The sequence below is a fragment of the Pezoporus flaviventris genome, unplaced genomic scaffold (genome assembly GCF_033815535.1).
Source record: "Pezoporus flaviventris isolate CSIRO_AGI_PZ_B2104156 unplaced genomic scaffold, CSIRO_AGI_Pfla_v1 ptg000031l, whole genome shotgun sequence".
Lineage (NCBI taxonomy): Eukaryota > Metazoa > Chordata > Aves > Psittaciformes > Psittacidae > Pezoporus > Pezoporus flaviventris.
Window position 1 is genome coordinate 40,552,544 of NW_026892579.1, and position 18,883 is coordinate 40,571,426.

General features: G+C 47.7%; 1 protein-coding gene across 4 annotated transcripts in view; it reads left to right on the top strand.

Moving 5' to 3' along the window:
- The first annotated feature begins 298 nt into the window (after positions 1–298).
- HPCAL1 (hippocalcin like 1) overlaps positions 299–18,883 on the top strand; it is a 78,286-nt gene continuing 59,701 nt past the window's right edge. The window contains exon 1 of one of the 4 annotated variants that reach the window (XM_061460823.1): positions 299–386. The gene's annotated coding sequence lies outside the window, so the exon portion shown is untranslated. Of the gene's footprint in view, positions 387–6,247; positions 6,408–16,128; positions 16,428–16,667; positions 16,828–18,883 lie in introns of those variants that run through there. The other 3 variants (XM_061460824.1, XM_061460820.1, XM_061460822.1) reach the window with 3 other exon arrangements.

Sequence of the window (18,883 nt, forward strand, 5' to 3'; positions counted from 1 at the left end):
TGCCAACACATTGAAATGGAAAGCCTGCTGCAATTCGAATAGAAATATCCTGGGAGATTCTCAGCTATGTTGAATTAAGGAAGAAGAATAGATCAAATGCTTTTTTCTAAGCTCAGTTAACTCCATGAGAACAGGACACAGCTGTGAATCCCTTCCAGGCAGTACACATTCTCTGCCAAGTTAGAAGGCAATTATTCTTCATAAATCTGTCTTTTTAAATTCAAGCAGATCGATTGCCTCGTCCATCCTATGCCTATGCAAGCACCCGGAAAAGCTCTTTTAGCACCTCCTATGACTATGTACCCCGCTTATCAGGAGAGCCACACCATGGAGGCAATGAAAGCCCTGTCAATCCTGCACATCTCTCTATAATGGTGGATGCAAAGGTAGGTTCAGATTTTTAATGTTTTAACCAAGAAGTTTCTGTGCTGTTTTTAAACATTATCTTGGCTTTAAATATCTGATTCCTATGCAAAGAAATAGGATACTCCTTAAAATGTATTGTCTAGGCAATAGGCAGAAGAGTGTTGCAAGAAGACAGGATAGTTTCCTTACAGGTACTATCATGGTTGTAAGAGCATAGGGCTTGTAGAGCTGTGCTAAACTGGCTTGGTTACAAGACAGTCATCTCCTAATGGCTCTGTGCTGGCAGATCAGCCTGGCTCTGAAAGTCAAAATGGCTTCTACCCTTTCTGGTGACCTGCAGTCACGGCAAAATATTCAGCACGTAAAGCAAAGGCAAATATTGTTTGGTGGAGTTGTGAGCAAAGCCATGTAAAAACATGTGAGACTGGGGAGGATCAGGCACCTTAACAATAAAGTCTTGATGTTTTTTCACCTTTTTTCTTCTTTTCAGTCTTTGTAAAGTGCATTTTGAGATTACAGCCATTACTGTCATGATGTGTCTTCTCTGGCTGACATTTGCTGGATTTACTACAGCCCTAAAAACCAACTGAGAAAAGGAAAGGAGTGGGCATATATTGTCCCCCATGCTGCAGTAGCACAGCACTGAAAGAATGAGTTTTCATTAATTTTTCACTTTTTTTTTGAGACCACATTGGTATACGTACCTCGTTTGCAGTCTGTTATAATAAAACAAAGCAGGTAAATGAGATGTTTGTCCTTATCAACCAGCCTCCAGAGCCCAGCAACAGAAGTGAGCCAAGGAGAGCTGAGGGGTGGGATAAGGTGTGAAACAGACCCAGCAGCAAGTCCTTGGTCAGCTGCTTGGTGGCACTGGGTAGGACTGGGGCAGTCTGGGAGGACATGCTTATTGTTGCAACTTAAATCCAGGAGAAAAGCGTGTTCGAGGTATGAAGAAGTATGGGAAATTCTGCTGTGACTTGGGAAATTTATGCTGGCATCATAGAGGAGTCCCCTGGGGTCTTAGTCCCACCTCTGACCACGGTATGGCCAACTTCAGAATCAGGTGAGACTGTCCAAGGGCTTGTCCCATTCAGTTTGAAACTCCAGGATGGAGATACCACTGCTTCCCTGGGCAACTTCTTGCTGTGCTTCACCACCCACTCTCATGTTGAAAACTTCTTCCTCACTTCTAACCAGAGTTTCCCTTGCTGCATCTGTGACAGCTGTCCCTTGTCCTCTTGTGGTGTGTATCTGCAAAGAGTCTGGCTTTGTCCTTCTCTGTCACACACCATGCTATTAGGTAGCGGGAGGCATTACTGCTCCCCCAGGAATAGCAAATGAAGGAACTAGAATAGAGCCAACAAATCCATAATAGCTTCTGGGGGACTGAAAGCCCATGTGAATCTCAATTTGTGAATCATTTCTGCTACAAAAGCAGAAGGAATTCAGAAAACTCAACAGCTTGGCATTGGCACTTCCAGGACAGGAATCCGAGTTCTCTTTTTATTTCACCTTGACTTTGAAGAGACCACACAGTTGTTAAGGGATGATGGGAGAGAACAGGGTTAAACAACCTGGAAGCTGAACTGAAATACTGCTCTTATTTTGTCTCATCTGTAACTTGTTGTTGATATTTTAGTGCCACAAAAACTAGAGAGAAAAGCTTTGAGTGTTACCTTCTCAGATCCTGAGGCGACCACAGCACAGCTTGCTGGTGACTTCACAGGGGTTTTGCTCCAAAAGTGGTGGGTGTCACTGGGCTTAGACAAGAGGGCTTTCTCTTTCTCCCAACATCTCCACTGTGGTGTTGGCCAGTAAAGCTGCATTTTTAAACCATGAAAACATGGAAAACTACATCTGTGAATCCTCTGATAAATCACAGAAAAACAGGGCCAGAAAGATTCGCAAGGGCTCATTTAATCTTTCCTCCAGCCTCAAGGCAGGTTGTACCGCTTTATCATCTCTAACCACCACTTGTCTGACCTGTTTGTGGTGTGATGGAAAATTCAATTGCCCCCAGCCATCCAGTCCAGTGCTTTGCTGCCCTTACCTGCAGAAATTCTTATTCCTATGCATGCTCTGACTCTTACCTGTTTTAATTTAATCTCATTGCTCCTGTTCACTGCAGACATCCTCCTCCATTTAAGACAACATTTTACGTAGCTAGAGGATTATGTTTTCCTTCAGGCTTCACATATTTAGACTAAAGCCCAATTCAGTCAACGTGTGCTTTCGGGGTGTTTTCCACCCCCCTGCTTGGCAACTGTGCTCTGTGCAAGTGCCACTCCTCAAGCCACAGTGCATCACTCTAGCTGGTGTGGAAGGGGGCATAACATTTCCCATTGTATGGCCTCTGCTCTTCCTTTAGCCACCCTAGAACATCTGTCTTCTCCATAACAACACGATGCTGTTGACTCATGTTCACTCTGCAATTCACAACCACCCTCTCAGACCTTTTCTTGGCAGAGCTGCTGCATCTGAACCCAGGCCGTGTTTGCACAGCTGATTGTTCGTGCCTACCTCACACGCGTCTCTACTGAACCGCATCCTTTCTTCCAGGCCTTTTCCCCAACTTGTCAGCATTGCTTTGAATTGTCATCCTGCCTTTCTCTGTGCCTGCAGCTCCCACTTGCTTTAACTTGTCTGTAAGCTTATAAGGATACTCTCCATTTCTTCATTATCTCTACCCTTACCAGCTACTCTTCAATTGACCCTAATGCTTTTGGACACAAGGGAAATATGTGATGCTTTACCTGCCACCCACTTAAGAACTTAAGAGTTCTAAAGAGCTGTGTCTCATGGAGCTGGCCTTTTGTTCCCCTTTCATCAAGAACCACACAGCAGGGTTGGATGCATTTTTGACTGATACAGTAAATGCTTGCTTCCTCTCTCCAGTTGCTTTGTCTTGTGTCAAACAGCTCCTACACTTCAAAAGGAAGGAGAAGATATCTGCTTATAGTACATGACTCCTCTTACGCACATTTTAAATTCAAGGAATGGCACTGGCTTAGAGGGACGCCTTTCACTTTGAAGGATGCCAATGCTCTTAAGTCTATAAAAAATCATAGCTCATCGTTATGAAAAGAGTACTTGTTTGATAGCATGCTATGACTGTACCAAATAACTTTGTTCTGGGAATGAATAATGCCATAACAGGGAGCTCAAGCATAAGCTGACACGGGACAGACCCCTTTTGCCATTCTGTCCTTGTCTTTGGCCAGGAGATGCAACTGGAAGTGCCTGCTCCTGTGGCACCAAAGTCACACTGAAACAGGGTGCTGGACATTAAACAGCCCTTCTGAAGTAGTGGTAATCTCCCTGTTTGTTAGCCTGTGAGCAGCCTGCCAATTCTGGCTTGCATAAAACCGAATTCTCAGGTGTTACGTTTCTATTGCTAAAAAAAGGCAATAAACTTCTTCCTCTCTGTGGGTATGCTATTTTACCTGGGAGCAACACCTGAAGGCCAGAGTCTGTCCTGGAGAGCCCTGTGCAGAGCCTTGGGGAACCCACTGAGATGCTGAGGGCACTGGGGTTGTGTGGTGCCAGCCATAATCCAGTCACCCAGCACTGGCTCCTCAAGTATTCAATTAAAATGTGCCCAGTATACAGCTTGAATCCATGTGTTAGTATGTAGATGAAAAAATCCCACATTCCCATACCTGAAACTGGTGAGTGAAATACGCAGTCCTAAGGATTCAACATCTTAAACTGGACACTGTAATGACTGGCTTAAAAACTGGGAAAAGGGAGAAATCATCTTTGCTTGGTTGCTCGTGACTCAGGGCCTAGGGTTAATGTTTTCGAACTCGCCATGAAAAATACAGACTAGAAATACAACTGTTTAGAATCCTGAAGATCTGTGTTCACAAGCAACACGTGAATTCCAGCATCTGGAGCTTTGAAAAAAGCCCAAATGTGATAAGGTCTGCAAACAAACTGGGATGTTAGAGAACCAGCTGTAACACAGTAGACATGCAAGTGGAGGCAGGGTGGGGGGAAGCAGGCTAAACTAGCATTAAACCAAAATATTTCAGAAAGCATCACTCCCCATTTACCCCTGGGACTTGAATGCTAACCTGAAACCATTTCACTCCTTTCTTTTATGCTTTCTATATTAGGAGGTGCTATTTCAGATTTCTACTCACTTCATCACGCTGCAGAGTCTCTCTTCTCTCCCTGGGCTGAATCAATCCCAGGAGGAGCCCTGCAGAAGACTGTGCGGCTCTGCCGAGTGTGAATTTGACCCACTGCGCTCAGTTGTCCTACTAATGCATCTGTCTTGGGTCCAAGTGCTCTCCTGATTTGTACTATAATTATCCTAAAACTAGATTTTTCTAAATTTCATTCCCTCACAGCTTTTTATAGTTCTGGGGATTAATTATGCAGAGCTGTGGACGTTCTCAGCAGTGCTTTCCCTCAGCTTCTATGGACATGAATGCGTCTGGCTCATGTAGAGTGGAGTGCACAGTGGTGCTTCAGATGGGGACAAGGAAACGACCTTTGGCCAAATGTTAAACACATGGTGTTCATGTTTCCTCCTCTGACACCACCTTCTGCCTTCTGCTCTGGTGAGACCCCACCTGCAGTACTGCATCCAGGTCTGGAGTCCTCAGTACAGGAAAGACATGGACCTTGTGGAGGGATGCACTAATTGAATTGTGATTGGAAGTTCCACAATCAAAGCGTCAAGGACCAGCACAGGAGGTTAAATTCCTGGGAGTCTGGTGGATTAAAGGAGCTGCTCCTGTCCTCTCCCCACCTTTCTCATGACCTGTTGGAGAGGGTCCAGAGAAGGGCCACAAAAGTGATCAGAGGGATGGAGCATACCTCCTGTAAGGAAAGGCTGAGAGAGGTGGGGCTGTTCAGCCTGGGGAAGACTTCAGGGAGACCTTATTGCTGCCTTTCAGTACTTAAAAGGGGCCTATAGGAAAGATGCGGACAGACCTTTCAGCAGAGCCTGTTGTGACAGGAGGAGGGATAATGGTTCTAAATTAGAAGAGGAGAGATTCAGGCTGGATGTGAGGAAGAAGGTTTTTATGAGGGTGGTGAAACACTGGCACAGGTTGCCCAGAGAGATGGTGGATGCCCCACCCCTGGAGACGTTCAAGGGCAGGTTGGATGTGGTTCTGGGCAACCTGATCTAGTTGAAGATGTCCCTGCTCATTGCAGGGGGTTGGACTAGATGAGCTTTGAAGGGCCCTTCCAACCCAAACCATTCCATGATTCTTGACTCTTTTGAGGCATAGATAATCACTGCATTCCCTCACTGGTGTTCACAGGCTTTAGAGTCTCTCTTTACCTGTTATAGGTGGATGTCACCTGTAGCATTGTGGGTCAAGAGGGACTGCAATGAGGGTGGAGACCAGTATGCCTGCAGAATGGGGCAGTGCCAAAAGCCCCCCACATTCTGGCTGAACTGAAGTTGAGCTGGGGTGCAGTGGGTGGCTGAAGGGGACAGACTTCTAGCCTGGAGCCAGAAGTTGGGAAGAAGTCAGCAAACTCATTTTGCTGGCTGCGAGTGAGTGGACATGCAGTCAGGTGGCCAGGCTCTGGGGGACACATCCAAAGGGTGTCTCTGTGGGCTGTAGGCTGCGGAAGATGTGTCCTTACAGCCTTACAGGCTTTGTTGGAATCCCACTTGAGCTGGAAGTTAGGAGGTGTGTCTGGAGGATGTGGAGGCACCAAAGCACAGACCTATGAGGCTGCTGCCAGCACAGCTCCTCTGGCTTACTCAGCTGGGGACAGAGTGGTCTGCAGTGCAGGCGTGTGGAGCAGTGCCTGCGATGCGGTGTCCTTCCCTCCCTTGCCAGGCTCATCCTGTCTGCCCAGGGAGTCACCGCCACTGAGTCCTTTCCCTTGGAAGCTGCCACTCCCACATGGTGGGGGGTTCCATCGCACAGAGCGGTGGTGAAGGGAAGGGTCCATGCTGCAGCTGCCAGGCTCTGAGCAGGACCCCGGCTCCCCTGCGATTGTCTCTGCAGAGGCAATACAGCAGTGGAAAATGAGATGGAGCCTCTTCTGCCTCCCACATCCTTGTCTGGGTAAGTGCAGTGTGTGTACTTTAATTAGCGATGATACATGAGGGAGACAGGAGATGAAGCAACTCTCAAATTAAATATCTGCAGAGCTGGTGAGAAGGTAAATATGAGCTCCCAGACTTGGGGGATTTTTTTCAGTCCCTTCTTCTGCAGCCACTGTTTGAGTTTTAATTTAAAAAGCAAAGAAATCATTGTTGCACCGTATTTTTTTTCCCTAAATCCACCGCCTTTGTGGTCCACCTTCACAGGCCCTGGGGCTTTATGGCATGGCAAAAGCCAGGGAGGGATAGCCGGGCTCCCACTGCAGGGGAGGAGGCCAGATCCCTCCCAGACACAGCTTTGCTTCAGGCAAAAGGCTGCTGCTCCCATGCCGCAAACCCATGGGCAGGGTGATGGACTGATGCCTACATCACACCACCAACCCTCCTGCAGCAAATCATGCTTTAACAGAAGCAAAGCACAAAAGGTTTGGGTCTTTCCTCAGGGATGGAAGCTTCAGTGATCTGCTAACCAGCCCGACTCCTCTCTCCCATCACTTTGCACTGCTGGGGGGGCTGTGGGTGCACCTCTGCTCCCACAGTCACAAAGTGCCACTCACAGCCATGTGCTTTGTAGCCCTGCCCATCCCCAGGACATCTGAACACCTCCAACTTTTATGCTGAGCATTCTGTTCCCTGCTGGCATGGGTTGGGGCTTCAAATTGAAAGTGGATGGGATGCTGAACACAAATATTACACGTGTCAGGAGGATAAATGAAGGTTAATTGAAGAATAAATTAACCTTACATTTCAAAATTGTTGTTTCTTAAGTGCCTGATTTCCTCTGTGCCCTATATGACAGATTTTTGTTTGTTTTTGTAAATAACATGGTATTTCATTATTGGACAAAGCATGCTCCAAAGCAAAATATGGTTTCTAATGCATTTTAAATGCAAAGTATTCACACCCCCTTTGTTACAATTTCACTTCAATAATGACTTCGGTGTTTCAGTATGAGTCAGGTAACAACACAGGAATTGCTGAAGAATTTTGCTGAAAACCTCTCTGAAAAACCAGTTATGAGTCAGAGGAAGCACAGACGAATTTTACTGGTTCAGGCCTAGTTTGGTTGGGTATGTAATTTCAGAATCCGGATTCCACATCTGGAATTGTCTACAGTTCAGTTATTAATAGGATGTCTGTATTTTCATTTCAACACCACCACTGAGAGACAGGACCTGCCTTGGGGAGGGGAGTGGCCACTAGTGCTGGCCTCTGCCTGGAGGAGGGGACCCTACTAGAAAGGGAGATTTCCTGCAGAGAAGACTCAGGAGAAAAAAAGTTTTTTCCAATGGAAAAACACATTGCCAATGTGAAAGAAAGACACTGGAAGGCTCCAAAGGCTCCAGAGTCCCTACTTTTTGCTTTCTGCCCCTGCTTGTTTACCTACCTTTTTATTACCAAACATGAAATTTTATATGCCATTAAATGTTGGCTGTTCCCAAAAGGAGCCTAAAGCAAAGCAGCAGTTGCGTTGCTCTTGGAGTTCACGTGTGCAAGGGCAGAAACGTGCTCTTTGCATGGCTGAAGCCAAACTGTACATTAATTAATCAGTGCTGAAACTCTTATGTGAAAGGTGACCCATTCCAGCATTTTTTAGGAATTCATCTGGTTTAGGAACTAGATTATTTCTTAATCTCTGTCAGCATGAAGAGATGTCTCCAAAATCTCTGTCAGACAGAATTACTGTCGTTCAGATACCCCCAGCACGGAGTAAGTAACTGAATCGCTCTTCCTTGCGTGGGTATCATTTTATATAAAACAGGACACCTGTATTATAATATGAAAAATCTGGTGGTATTTGCACGGCAATCTGAGCACAGAGGAGCTGCTGTGGCTTTAATAAGCTGTGCCACTGTTTGCCTTTGAATGCTGCTGGGTGGATCAGCTGAGAGCAGCCAAACCAGCGGGTGCCTTGAGCACCAGGTACCTTGCCAGATCTCTGTGGGATGCTGATGAAAACACGGTGTCATGCATTGTCCAGGATCCTGCTAGCAGGCTCTCTTATAGGATTATTATCTGTTTGTTTGGACGGGGAAGAAAATATCCTTTGCTTGAAGCAAATTGCCTCATGGTTTGTGTTGTGATACAAGGTGATTATATATCCCTGAAGGCTGCAACTGATTTTAGTTGCAAAGTTGCTGCTCCTCTCTGTTGGTCTTACAGAAAAATGCATGTTTTGATGGTGCTGTGGTAAAGGTAGGGCAGGATGCTTGGCAAGGCTAGAAAATAGCCTGCCCCTGGGAAAAGTCCTCCCATTTCAGCAGGAGTCCTCTATATTTTGCTGTGATATCACCATTGGGTGAGAAGCACCAGCAGGGGGGATGCTGCTCCCCTTTGTCCCTGCCCGAGGCCCAACATGTCAATGGGTCTTTCTGCTTCCCCCTCCTCCTGCACCCGCCAGGTCGGGCACCAGCTATGCATCACTGCCTGTCCCAGCTAAACCCATCCCAATTAATCCCAGCACCCAGCAGGTTGGAGGCCCTGCAAAGCCAGGAGGCTGCTGCTCAGCCCACAGGCTGCTGTAGCTTTGCAGGATCACGTGTTGGGCTCTCCAGCCGATGGGAAATGCATGTAGACTTTGCAGGTGAAGGCCAGTCAGTGAAACATGGTTGTCTTATGATTGAAATTAAGTACATTTTTCACTTGAAATCAAAGCTCGTGGCAGCAGAACTGGGACGTTCCTGCAACAGCATGGAGGATCTGGTGATTATCTAAATGCGGAATCAATACAGCCATTTAATTATTAGTACACATCTGTCAAATGCCCAACAACGTGATTACCCTATTTAAGTATTTTCTCCAGGCATAAACCAACCTTTTCAAAATTACTAACTTTTTTCTTGTTGAAAGTGTTGTTAATTAATATTTTTATTGTCCTCCCCTGTGATTTGCTTTCTCTTAATTACCAACAGGAGCAATACAGGAGTCCTCCATTGCCCGTACCAAAACTGATCTGACTTCCTCCAAATTGCACTGAATGATCCACATGGCTTTGCCTTCAGGTACTGAGTAGGAAATCTTGATCCCATGGAAAATGCTGCTTTATGAGGCCCTCTGTTTTCACAGAATCACAAAATGTCTTGGGTTGGAAGGAACCTTCAAAAGTTCTCTAGTCCACCCCGTCTGCAATGAGCAGGGATATCTTTAGCTAGATCTGGTTTCTCAGAGCCCCATCCAGCCTGACCTTGAATGCTTCCAGGGATGGGGAACCTGTTCCAGTGTTTCACCACCCTCACCATAAAAATTTTCTTCCTTATGTCTAGTTTGAATCAACACTCTTTCAGCTTAAAGCCATTACTCTTGTCCTATCCCAACAGGCGAAAGAGTTTGTCCACATCTCTCTTATAAGCCCCCTTCAAGTACGAAAAGGAATTTAGTATTAAGTATTTCAGGGTGGATTTATGCAGATGGGAATGGTGTGAGCACATGGATGTCCCGGCAGGAACCTGGATGAGGGGTGCAAACGTGATGCAAAAGCCCCATAACTCCAGAGTGGGGGGGGCAGCAGCATCCTGATGCTGGTGTGTGGGGTCCCCTGGCTCTCACAGGGCTCTGGAAGGTATCCCAGAGCATGCAGGCTGGCAGAGCACTAAATTAGCATCTTGTTGGCTCCAACATCCCAGAAAGCGCTGTCGGGTTTCTTTCTTTCCCTCTTTTGTTCAGCCATATGAAAAAAAGCGGTCTGAGCAAAACTGAAAGTCCCTGTGGGGAAATACCAGGTTTACTATATCATTCAGTATTGCCCTGATTGAACAAAAATACTTCGTTTTGTTTTGCCTTTTAAAGCTTTTGTAATGCCAGGCTAAACCACTGATTTTCATTTAGACACACTGGTATTTCTCATACTTAATTTCTAACTTTTGCATTTTCCTGTTGTGATTCAGAATGGAAAATGTAACAGCATTGATGCATAGAAACACTTGAATCTTCTTACTCTATCCCACCTCTCTCAGCATAAATCTGCCATGTGGGATCACAAAACCAGAGTTTATTCTGTTACATCTCACAGTCACAACAGTCTGAGGGCTACTTTGCTCTGTGGAAGCTCATCCGTTTCGAAGGCTCACTATTATTTTCTGCTTGGACAAATCAGACACGTCATTTTGTGTTTTGAAATTACTGCTGCTGCCAGTGTGAGGAAATAGCCCGTGCGGGGATGCCAAGTCCAGACAGGAATGCTGCGGGATCATGGGCAGACACTCAAGGCCCTGCTGCTCTACCCTGATAGCAGGTATCCTTGTGTACAGAGCCCGCAGGATATCTGGGTTGTTGGTAGATGCAACTTGAAATAAGCATGTGCAGGCTATGGAACACAGGAAATTCCCCTGGCCCCACACTTTGTTTGATGATAAATCCTAGCAAACATTGTGGCAAACCCCTCAGTGCAAAACTGCACCACAGGGAGAAATGAGGCTTTTTATTTTTCCCTATTTAGCAAGGCTTTTCCCTTTTTGTGTAAGAAGCTTTAATATTAAAATCTTACCTAAACCACCTAACTTTAGTGTCTTGCATAGCAACTGCAGCCTGGGAGGTACAATCAGGTCCTTTTTAGATTCCCATGTAATAAGCTACTAAACAACAGCAAATAAAATGAAAATGTGCCGTTTAATTCATAAGTTCTTCATCTCTGTCAGGGCTGATGTTTTTTAATATTGCCATCCCCAGTCATTCTATTATCAGAGGTAAAACCAGGAAGCCAAATTTCTTTTCATCATTACTCTCTCTGACTTTGAAAAGGACACCAAGTGTTCTTATACATGTAAATGTGCCTGATGGCTTTGGCTGTTCATGAGCTAAGTCCCCTGTAGTCGCTAGGATATCCCTGGGGTAACCTTAATACAAATGTAGGTAGCAGAGTGAGTTTTTGTCTTTGTCCAGCTGTGCAGGCACATATCTGCTGTTCTCAGGCTTACTGCCAATCATCACAGCTCTTACAGTTCATTTCTCCTTGTAGGAGAAGAAAGCACCCAAGACAATCTCCTGCTAAGAGAAAGCAGAGCAATCATGCAAAGATGGAGTACTGCCACTATTTCTGTTACTTATTTTTTAATCTATCTGACGTTACTGGCACAGTGGCAGGCATAGCAAGTAGGTTGGAGATGAAAAAGCATGCAAAAATTACATTAAACATTGTGTTGTAGCTAAATTTGCTGAACGCCCATTTGCCCTTGCTCCACATTATATCATTCAAACTAGACAAAAAGACTCTAGAGGGTACTGCCAGATTCGCCCCTCCTGCCTCTCCCCATCCTCCAAGGTCGTTTTAAACAGGCCAGGAAAGTGCGCTAGAAGATACTGCAGGGAACAATCCTGCTTTGGCAGGAAAATGCACTGTAAAAATCTACCTGCTCATTTCCACCTCCAGTTTCTGTGATCCAGATGACTGGCAAAACCCCTTGGCATATTTGTTTTGGTAGCGTGTAAATACTGGGTCTGCATGCTCAGGCAATGCCGCCTGTCCATACTGAGGGTGAGAGCAATATGTGCAGCTGGCATTTCCCAAGTTATGTTTGTTTGCCTGTTAAGTCCAACTTGGAAATGCAAAGAAGCATAAAGAAGGGTTAAACTGATAAAGCCCATCATCTGGTAGCACAAATATGAGCACCCAGGGGTTTATTACTGGAAGACATAACTTATCAAAGAAAATACTTCTAATGAACAGTTTTGTCCTTATTTCCCCAAGCACCTGTCATCCAGCTTGGCTTTATCACAATGAAATAACAATTGGCTGCACCACTCCTTTACTATTTTCATTCAAGTTTCTCTGAAGTGATTCTTCAGTGAGGGATTTCCAAAAGCAAGATTCTAACAGGATGAAAAAAATAATTACAGCATCTTTTGAAAGGTTGCCTTCTTGCATCAAATGTAGGTTGTGAGGCAGCTCAGTGATGGGGGGGTGCTCCTGGGGGTGCTCCTCCAACTGCTTGTGTGAGGTTGTCCTGCAAATGCCCCAGCCAGTCAGGAGCTCCTTCCCAAGCAAAACTCCTGGCCAGTGGCTCCCCCCAGAGAAGTGCCATCTGCCTCCAGGACAGTGTGGATATGACCAGGGTGACCGTGTCCACAGCCCACAGCCAGAAGACATGCTTTTACTGTCACTGTCTGCAGTGGAGGCACATCCTGGCTCTTATGACAGAGGCAGATCGAGGCCTCTCAGACCCACACAAGCTTTTCACCAGGCAGATGTCCTGAAAGCGGCTGGAGCAATTGTCTGCCTTCAAGGATACTGCCAGCTCTTTCCATCCCAACAACCATGACAGGTATCAGGAGACCAACAGGGAAAGAGTGGGATGAAGCCTTAATCCTTGCCAGCAGTTTCTTTCTTTGTTCTTTTTGGTGCTGGGCTGCCCACATCAAGCTGATGAACTGCTCAAAAAAGGTAAATATCACTTTAATCTCTTCCTTGAGTTAATCATGCCAAACCACAGGAAGGCAGGTAATAATTCAAGATTAGCAATAGCCTCATAAAGCTCACATTATTATGGCAGATATTAAAGAACAGCAGCATGCCACACAACTCAAACACTTTAGCTTCCACCTAATCCCTCGGTGCTTAAACCCCAGAATTTGTAATGCCAGGCAGAAGGAATTTGTAATTCCCCAGCAGAAGGAATTTCACGTAGGATCTTCAAATCCAGCATAGCTGGAATGATGCAGATGAATCTGATTCAATCCATCTTTGTTTCTTACTCCTCAGTGTGGAAATAGAATGAAAAGCAGAAAGAAAAATCAAACAAAAGATGAGATGCCAGAGCAACTATGGATTTAAGTTTGCGAAGGTCCATGCAAGGTCATCATGTATTACAGATAGGATTAACAACATACACTATCAAAAGAAGAACTTTAAATAAACCGGAAACACCCAGTGGGCCCAATTTTACAAATGCTTTCATAGAACCACAGAATCAGTTAGGTTGGAAAATACTCTTAAGATCATCAAGACCAACCCTTAACCCAGCACTGTCAAGTCTACCACTAAACCATCTCTGATGCTTTTAAATACCCCCAGGGATGGTGACTCCATCACTTCCCTGTGCAGCCTGTTCCAACGCTTGGCAACCTTTTGGTGAAGACATTTTTCCTAATATCCAATCTAAATCTCCCCGGCACAGCTGAGGCCATGTCTTCTTATCACTTGTTACTTGGGAGAAGAGACCGACCCCCACCTCTCCATCCTTCTTTCAGGTAGGATGAATACAGTATTTCACAGGACATTAAGTTCTCACAGCAGTATACTCAAGTATGCATTTAAGCACTTAACATGAAAAAGTAACTACCTACATTCTCTGCTACATTCTTTGAAGAGGAGAGCAGCACTGGGATGCTGCAGTGGGAAGAGCAGCCTCCCCAAACTCATTGCAGGAATGAATATGTGGCTTCTTTTAATTTCAGATTGTTTGTGAGCAGCTGACAACTTTCTACAGGCCATCCTTCCTTGCTTCCCAGGGGATCTCTATAACCTAGGAACTGCATGTTATCAAGCAGTAGGACTCAAAATCATCTGAAATCTTGGCAGTGTTTCTTTGGTTGGGTATCTATTGGGGTTGCACCATCCTGTATCCAGTTACAACTGGAAGCATGCAATTCTTGAAGAAAGAAGTTTGGTATAAATGTCTCATTTGGTCCTTGTTGTGTGTTCCCCAATAACTGTTGAATTGAGAATGATTTTCAGTATTTATGCAATTTATCATAGGATAATATAAAAAATGCTAGAGGGCTGAAAGAGAGACGCAGCTGTGGGTACTTCTCATAAGTACTCACTGACCATACAATGTCCATGAGTTTCCAAGCACAGGCAGCTCCTGACAGAAACATTTGAGAGCTGTGCTGAGCAGGGTGCAGTGAGGACACCCACCCAAGAGTCACCCCAAACTGAGGCAGGGTGCTTGCATCCACCAAGCCCCATTGAACCAAGACATCCCTGCAAGGAATCAGTGGCTGCAGGTCTCATCTCACAACCTATCCGCTGCAGGATGCAGGGTGGTGCTGTGCTGAGGAAAATGTGCTGCTGTTGGAGCAACCATGTTAAAAATGAAAGTGGAATTGAGTGCCATAAACTGCCTCCTCTTGCCAGATGTCAGCCCGAAGGGTTGTAAATCACGGAGGAGGCTTCAAGTAGGTATTTGCGCAGTTGCCACCTATTCCTGGGCTGCGGGTGGTGGTGTCACCCATGCCACCTCCTCCCTGGCAGAGCGGCTGGTAAGGCACAGTGACAGCCACAGCAGGGAAGGGATTACAGGGAAATCATGGGGATTACTCACATGTAATCATCTGCAAGGAGAACCCAGTTTCAAGTATGTGAAGTTGGCAACAACGATGGTGGTTGCATACAGTTTTCCATTATATGTTCCTGGTCAAGCTGCTTCTAGTTTTAACTTCAGATTCTTTAGTTTCCACACTTGTTCTTTGCCTTGGGCTGGCATTTATTTTTTAAGCTGGCAAAATGGTTGAACTATTTCTGAAAGACCTTGGAGAAAATGGTATTACTGGGTAACATTTTAATCTATTTGCATCTATGTATTCAGTTTCAATGGATTCAAGCTTTTGAGTACATGTGAAAGGGTTTGGTGCTTTTTTTCTTCTCTTTTTTTTCTGTCCTTATAAGAATCTGTTGGCCCCAGTGCAAATAAGCTTTGAAAAACTGCTGCTTTGGCAGTGGTGGGCTTTTTCTGTTTGCTCCTATCCCTCCTTGTGTCCAAAGGTTTGTCGCTAAGATCTTAAAGTATCTTTTTCCTGGTGTGGCCTTGGTTTCAGGTCGGAATAGTTCTTACCTAGTGCCTGCGCTCAGTGTGCTCACTTAGTCTCCTGTAAGTGGAGGCAGACTGAAAGCTACCGATAAGGCACAGTGGCAACTATATTAAATTCGCCATACGTTTTTGATTTGAAAACGTGCTGGGCAGGATCTGGGGAGGGAGATGGGAGAGAGATATCCTAACAGCAAGATTCACTTCTTTGTGCTGCAGGCCATATTTCTGAGCAACGCTTCCAATTATCTCCCTCGGGAGGCAGATTAGCATCAAGCCCTAAACCCGCTCCATTTTGTGGTGGGGTGCGCGGACAGGCTGGGCAAGCTCGTGTCTCGCACAGAGCCGCGACCGCCTGGCTGCAGCCGGACGGGACTACACCGACCGCGCACTCAGCCGTGGGTACCGAATTCACCTGCATCGCTGACAGACCTGGTGGGGACACCGGTGGGGTGGGAGGGGGCACCGCGAGTGGCAGGGGGCTCAGCGGGGCTGCCGTGCTCGTGTCCACCGTCCGGAGCGTCCTCCCCGCTCACCGAACGCTCGCCACCTTCAGCCGCGCTGAGGATGCGCGCAGGGCCTGGCGTGAGCCGCTGCCGCGGGAGTTCTGCGGCTCCGTCGTTTCCTTGTTTGCTTTGGGGTTAGAATTAAAAAACAAACATATATAAAGAAAAGAAAAATCCAAACTTTTTCCACCCGCCCCCCATGCCGGCAGGGACGGCAGCGAGCGCCGCCGGGGCGGGCGCACCCCCCGCAAGCGCGGAGTCCCGCGGAGCCACCTCTCCGCGCTGCCCCGCGGTCCCCGCACTTCCTGCCCGCCGGCGGCAGCGGCGGCAGCCCGGAGAGGCGGGCAGGGCGATACCAAGTAGCCCGGCTGGGCGGGAGCGGCCGCGGGCGGGGCGCCCCTGCGCGGGGCTCGGCGCTACGCACGCCGCGGGGCGGCCGCGGACCAGCGGCGCGGTGCGGTGCGCTCCGCCCTCCCCCCCCCCCCCTCGCGGCTCGCCCGCTGCCCCGCCGGGGAAGTTGAGCTCCGTCCCTCGCTCTCCCCGGTCCCTCGGCGACGGCTCCTTCCTCCCCCTCCCTCCAATGCGCCTCCCGCTCATTTCCTCTTTTCCTCCCCGCTCGCCGCCGCTCCGCAGGCGCGCGGCTCGCCCGGGCGCCGCCGCGGAGTTGTAGCTCCCAGGAAGCCGCCGCGCAGCCGCCGCGTTCGGGCCGCCGCGGGACCCTGCTCTGACAGCCGGGTAAGGGGCTGAGGCTGCCCCGCCGCCGCCCGCGGAGCGGCGCGGAAACTTTGGCGGGGAGGCGGGAGACCGCGCTGCCCTCCCTGCCGCGGGGAACTGTAGAAGAGCAGCGGTGGGGAGTGGGGTGAGGGGGCTTTAACCGGCATTTGCAGGGGTATGTTTGCGGAGCGAGGGTGGGAAGGATCCCGGCTGGATTGCGGGTGCGGAGCGCTCCGCGCATCTCTTACTGCCCCGCGGCGCGCGGAGCGGGGCGGGGCGCCCCGGGAGCCCCCTTAGAAGCCCGGGGACGCGGAGCGGGACCCCCAGGCCCCGCCGCCCTGAGCCTGCGGTGACAGCGCCCGCCGCGCCCTGAGCCGTGGGAGCGCCGCCGCTTTCCCCTTCCCTCGGAAAAAACGCGTATGTGCGTATCTGTGCGTTTTTGTCTATATGTTTGCGTGTGTATGTCTGTCTGTACGCATATATACACGTGTGTGTTTATGCACATGCAGCCCGCGTGTGTATCTGGGGTGTGTGTGCGAGTTTCGCTGATGATGAAGGGGGTTACGCAGCTAAGCTATATGGTGGTTAATGGTTTACCCGGTGAAGTTCCCGCCGCGTGAATGTTGCAGAGCGTTTTGAGTCAACTCCGTGAGAGCCGGACTTCTACTTGCCACCCTCCCAAACAACCTCTAAAAATGCTGGCGTTTGCCTCTGGTGAGTAGGATTTTTTGGCTGCCATCCCCTGGGAGATGTCTGGGGTGCATTGGAAGCCAGATGACTGCAGCTGAGGTCACCCCGGTTCCCTGAACCTGTGTCTACCAGCCATGGTTTGCATCTGGCTGCCGGGGGACCTGCAATAGCTGCTGGGGTACCGAGAATCACAAGTAATAGGGGATAAAACAAGGCAAGTGTATTTACAAGTAAGTTTCCATGCAATAAGTTCCTGCTCAGTTTGAGAAAAGGTCACGTAATGCATCATCTGGAGCAAAGGACTGACTGGGAACAGCAGCTGGGTGTTCAGTAGGCCTGTGTCTTCTGCTTGCAGCTGGGTAATTTATACCTTTATGACAAAATCCTGCTTTTTTTCACAGGAATACTTAGTGACAAGCACTGGAACTTGAGTGTTACCCTGTAATCCCATTCACAAGTGAAAATCTGGAGGGGAGATCATATTTTCTCTGTGGGGAAAAGAAAGAAAGGATCAACTACTCCCTTCCCAAAATACTCCCCAGTTTTCCCAGTAGGAGCAGTTTGTTGCAGCTTCAGGTTCAAAAGCTCTTCTTGCCTGAGGTGAAACTGCAGCAAAGACCAAAGGGTTATTTCAGCAGCCCACTGGCATGAGAGTGCTGGCCTGCATGGGGTCCCACCAGCATCATCCGGTGCTTCCCGTGGCAGCCAGAGAGCAGAGCTGTAGAGGAGCCCTCTCTGGGGCCAAACACCCATCTCGGTCCTGGTCCCTCAACTCTTCTCAGGTGCTTGGATCAGGAGCCCTTCTATTCGGGTGAAAGATCTTACAACTGCGTGTGTTTCATTTCAGATAGTGTGGTGAGGCTTGGGGGACAGGGCACATCATCTCCCCCTCATCTTCCCTTTGGTCAGGTGAGGAGCTGCTGGCTAGCTAGCCAGACGCATTGTTTTTTCCTGATACCTGTTTTTTGTTTGTCTTTGTTTCTTGCCTTGAATTTGGATTTCTGTGTGTAGAGGAGAAAGTGTAGGAAACAGGGAAGGAAAAAAAGCGTGTGCTGGTATAAAGTAGCTGTCGCAATGCTGGCAGCAGCTCAGCTGAAGAGTCAGCTATGCTGGCAAAAAAAGTGTGTTGTGTTGGCACAGCTTAGTGCATTCAGGGAATTGCAAGGGTGAGGAGAGTTCTGTGAGCTGCAGGAGTGGGGTTTGCTTTTGCAGCTGGATGCTTGCACGAGCAGGAACTTGTGTAAGGGTAGACAAGCCTCTTGCGTTCTCAACTCAGGCTGTCTCTGTGCAGGCACAGGCAATGCTTTGCTTGCATCTGGCACTGCGGTGCCTCCTCTGCCACCCGAGCGCATGGGCATGGCAATAACATGAGCCAGTTGTTGGGAGACTATGGTAGAGATTACTTGGTAGCCTAAGCAACATTAAACTTGGATTATGGCTCTGCAAAAGAACAAAAAAGCAAAAGAGGAAAAAAAAAAAAAGAGAAAGCATGTGATTTGTGATTAGAAACGGTTGCAATTAAAAATACTCATGAAATGTGATTTATTTTTCTGTCCAAGCACGACAATATTCTTCTGAGTGTCAGTTACTTTGACGTGAGACAAGAATGCTGGTGGATGAAGGGGGCAGTTGTGAATTAAATGTTGGGTATATTTTTGGGTATTTTTCTTGCTTTTCATGATGTGAATCTGTAGGGAATGAGGTTGTGCTGTCTGCATGTGCAAGATGCGCTGGTATGGGAAGAGGATCTCACACTTTTCCAGAGAACTGCTGGTCTTTCTTTCAAG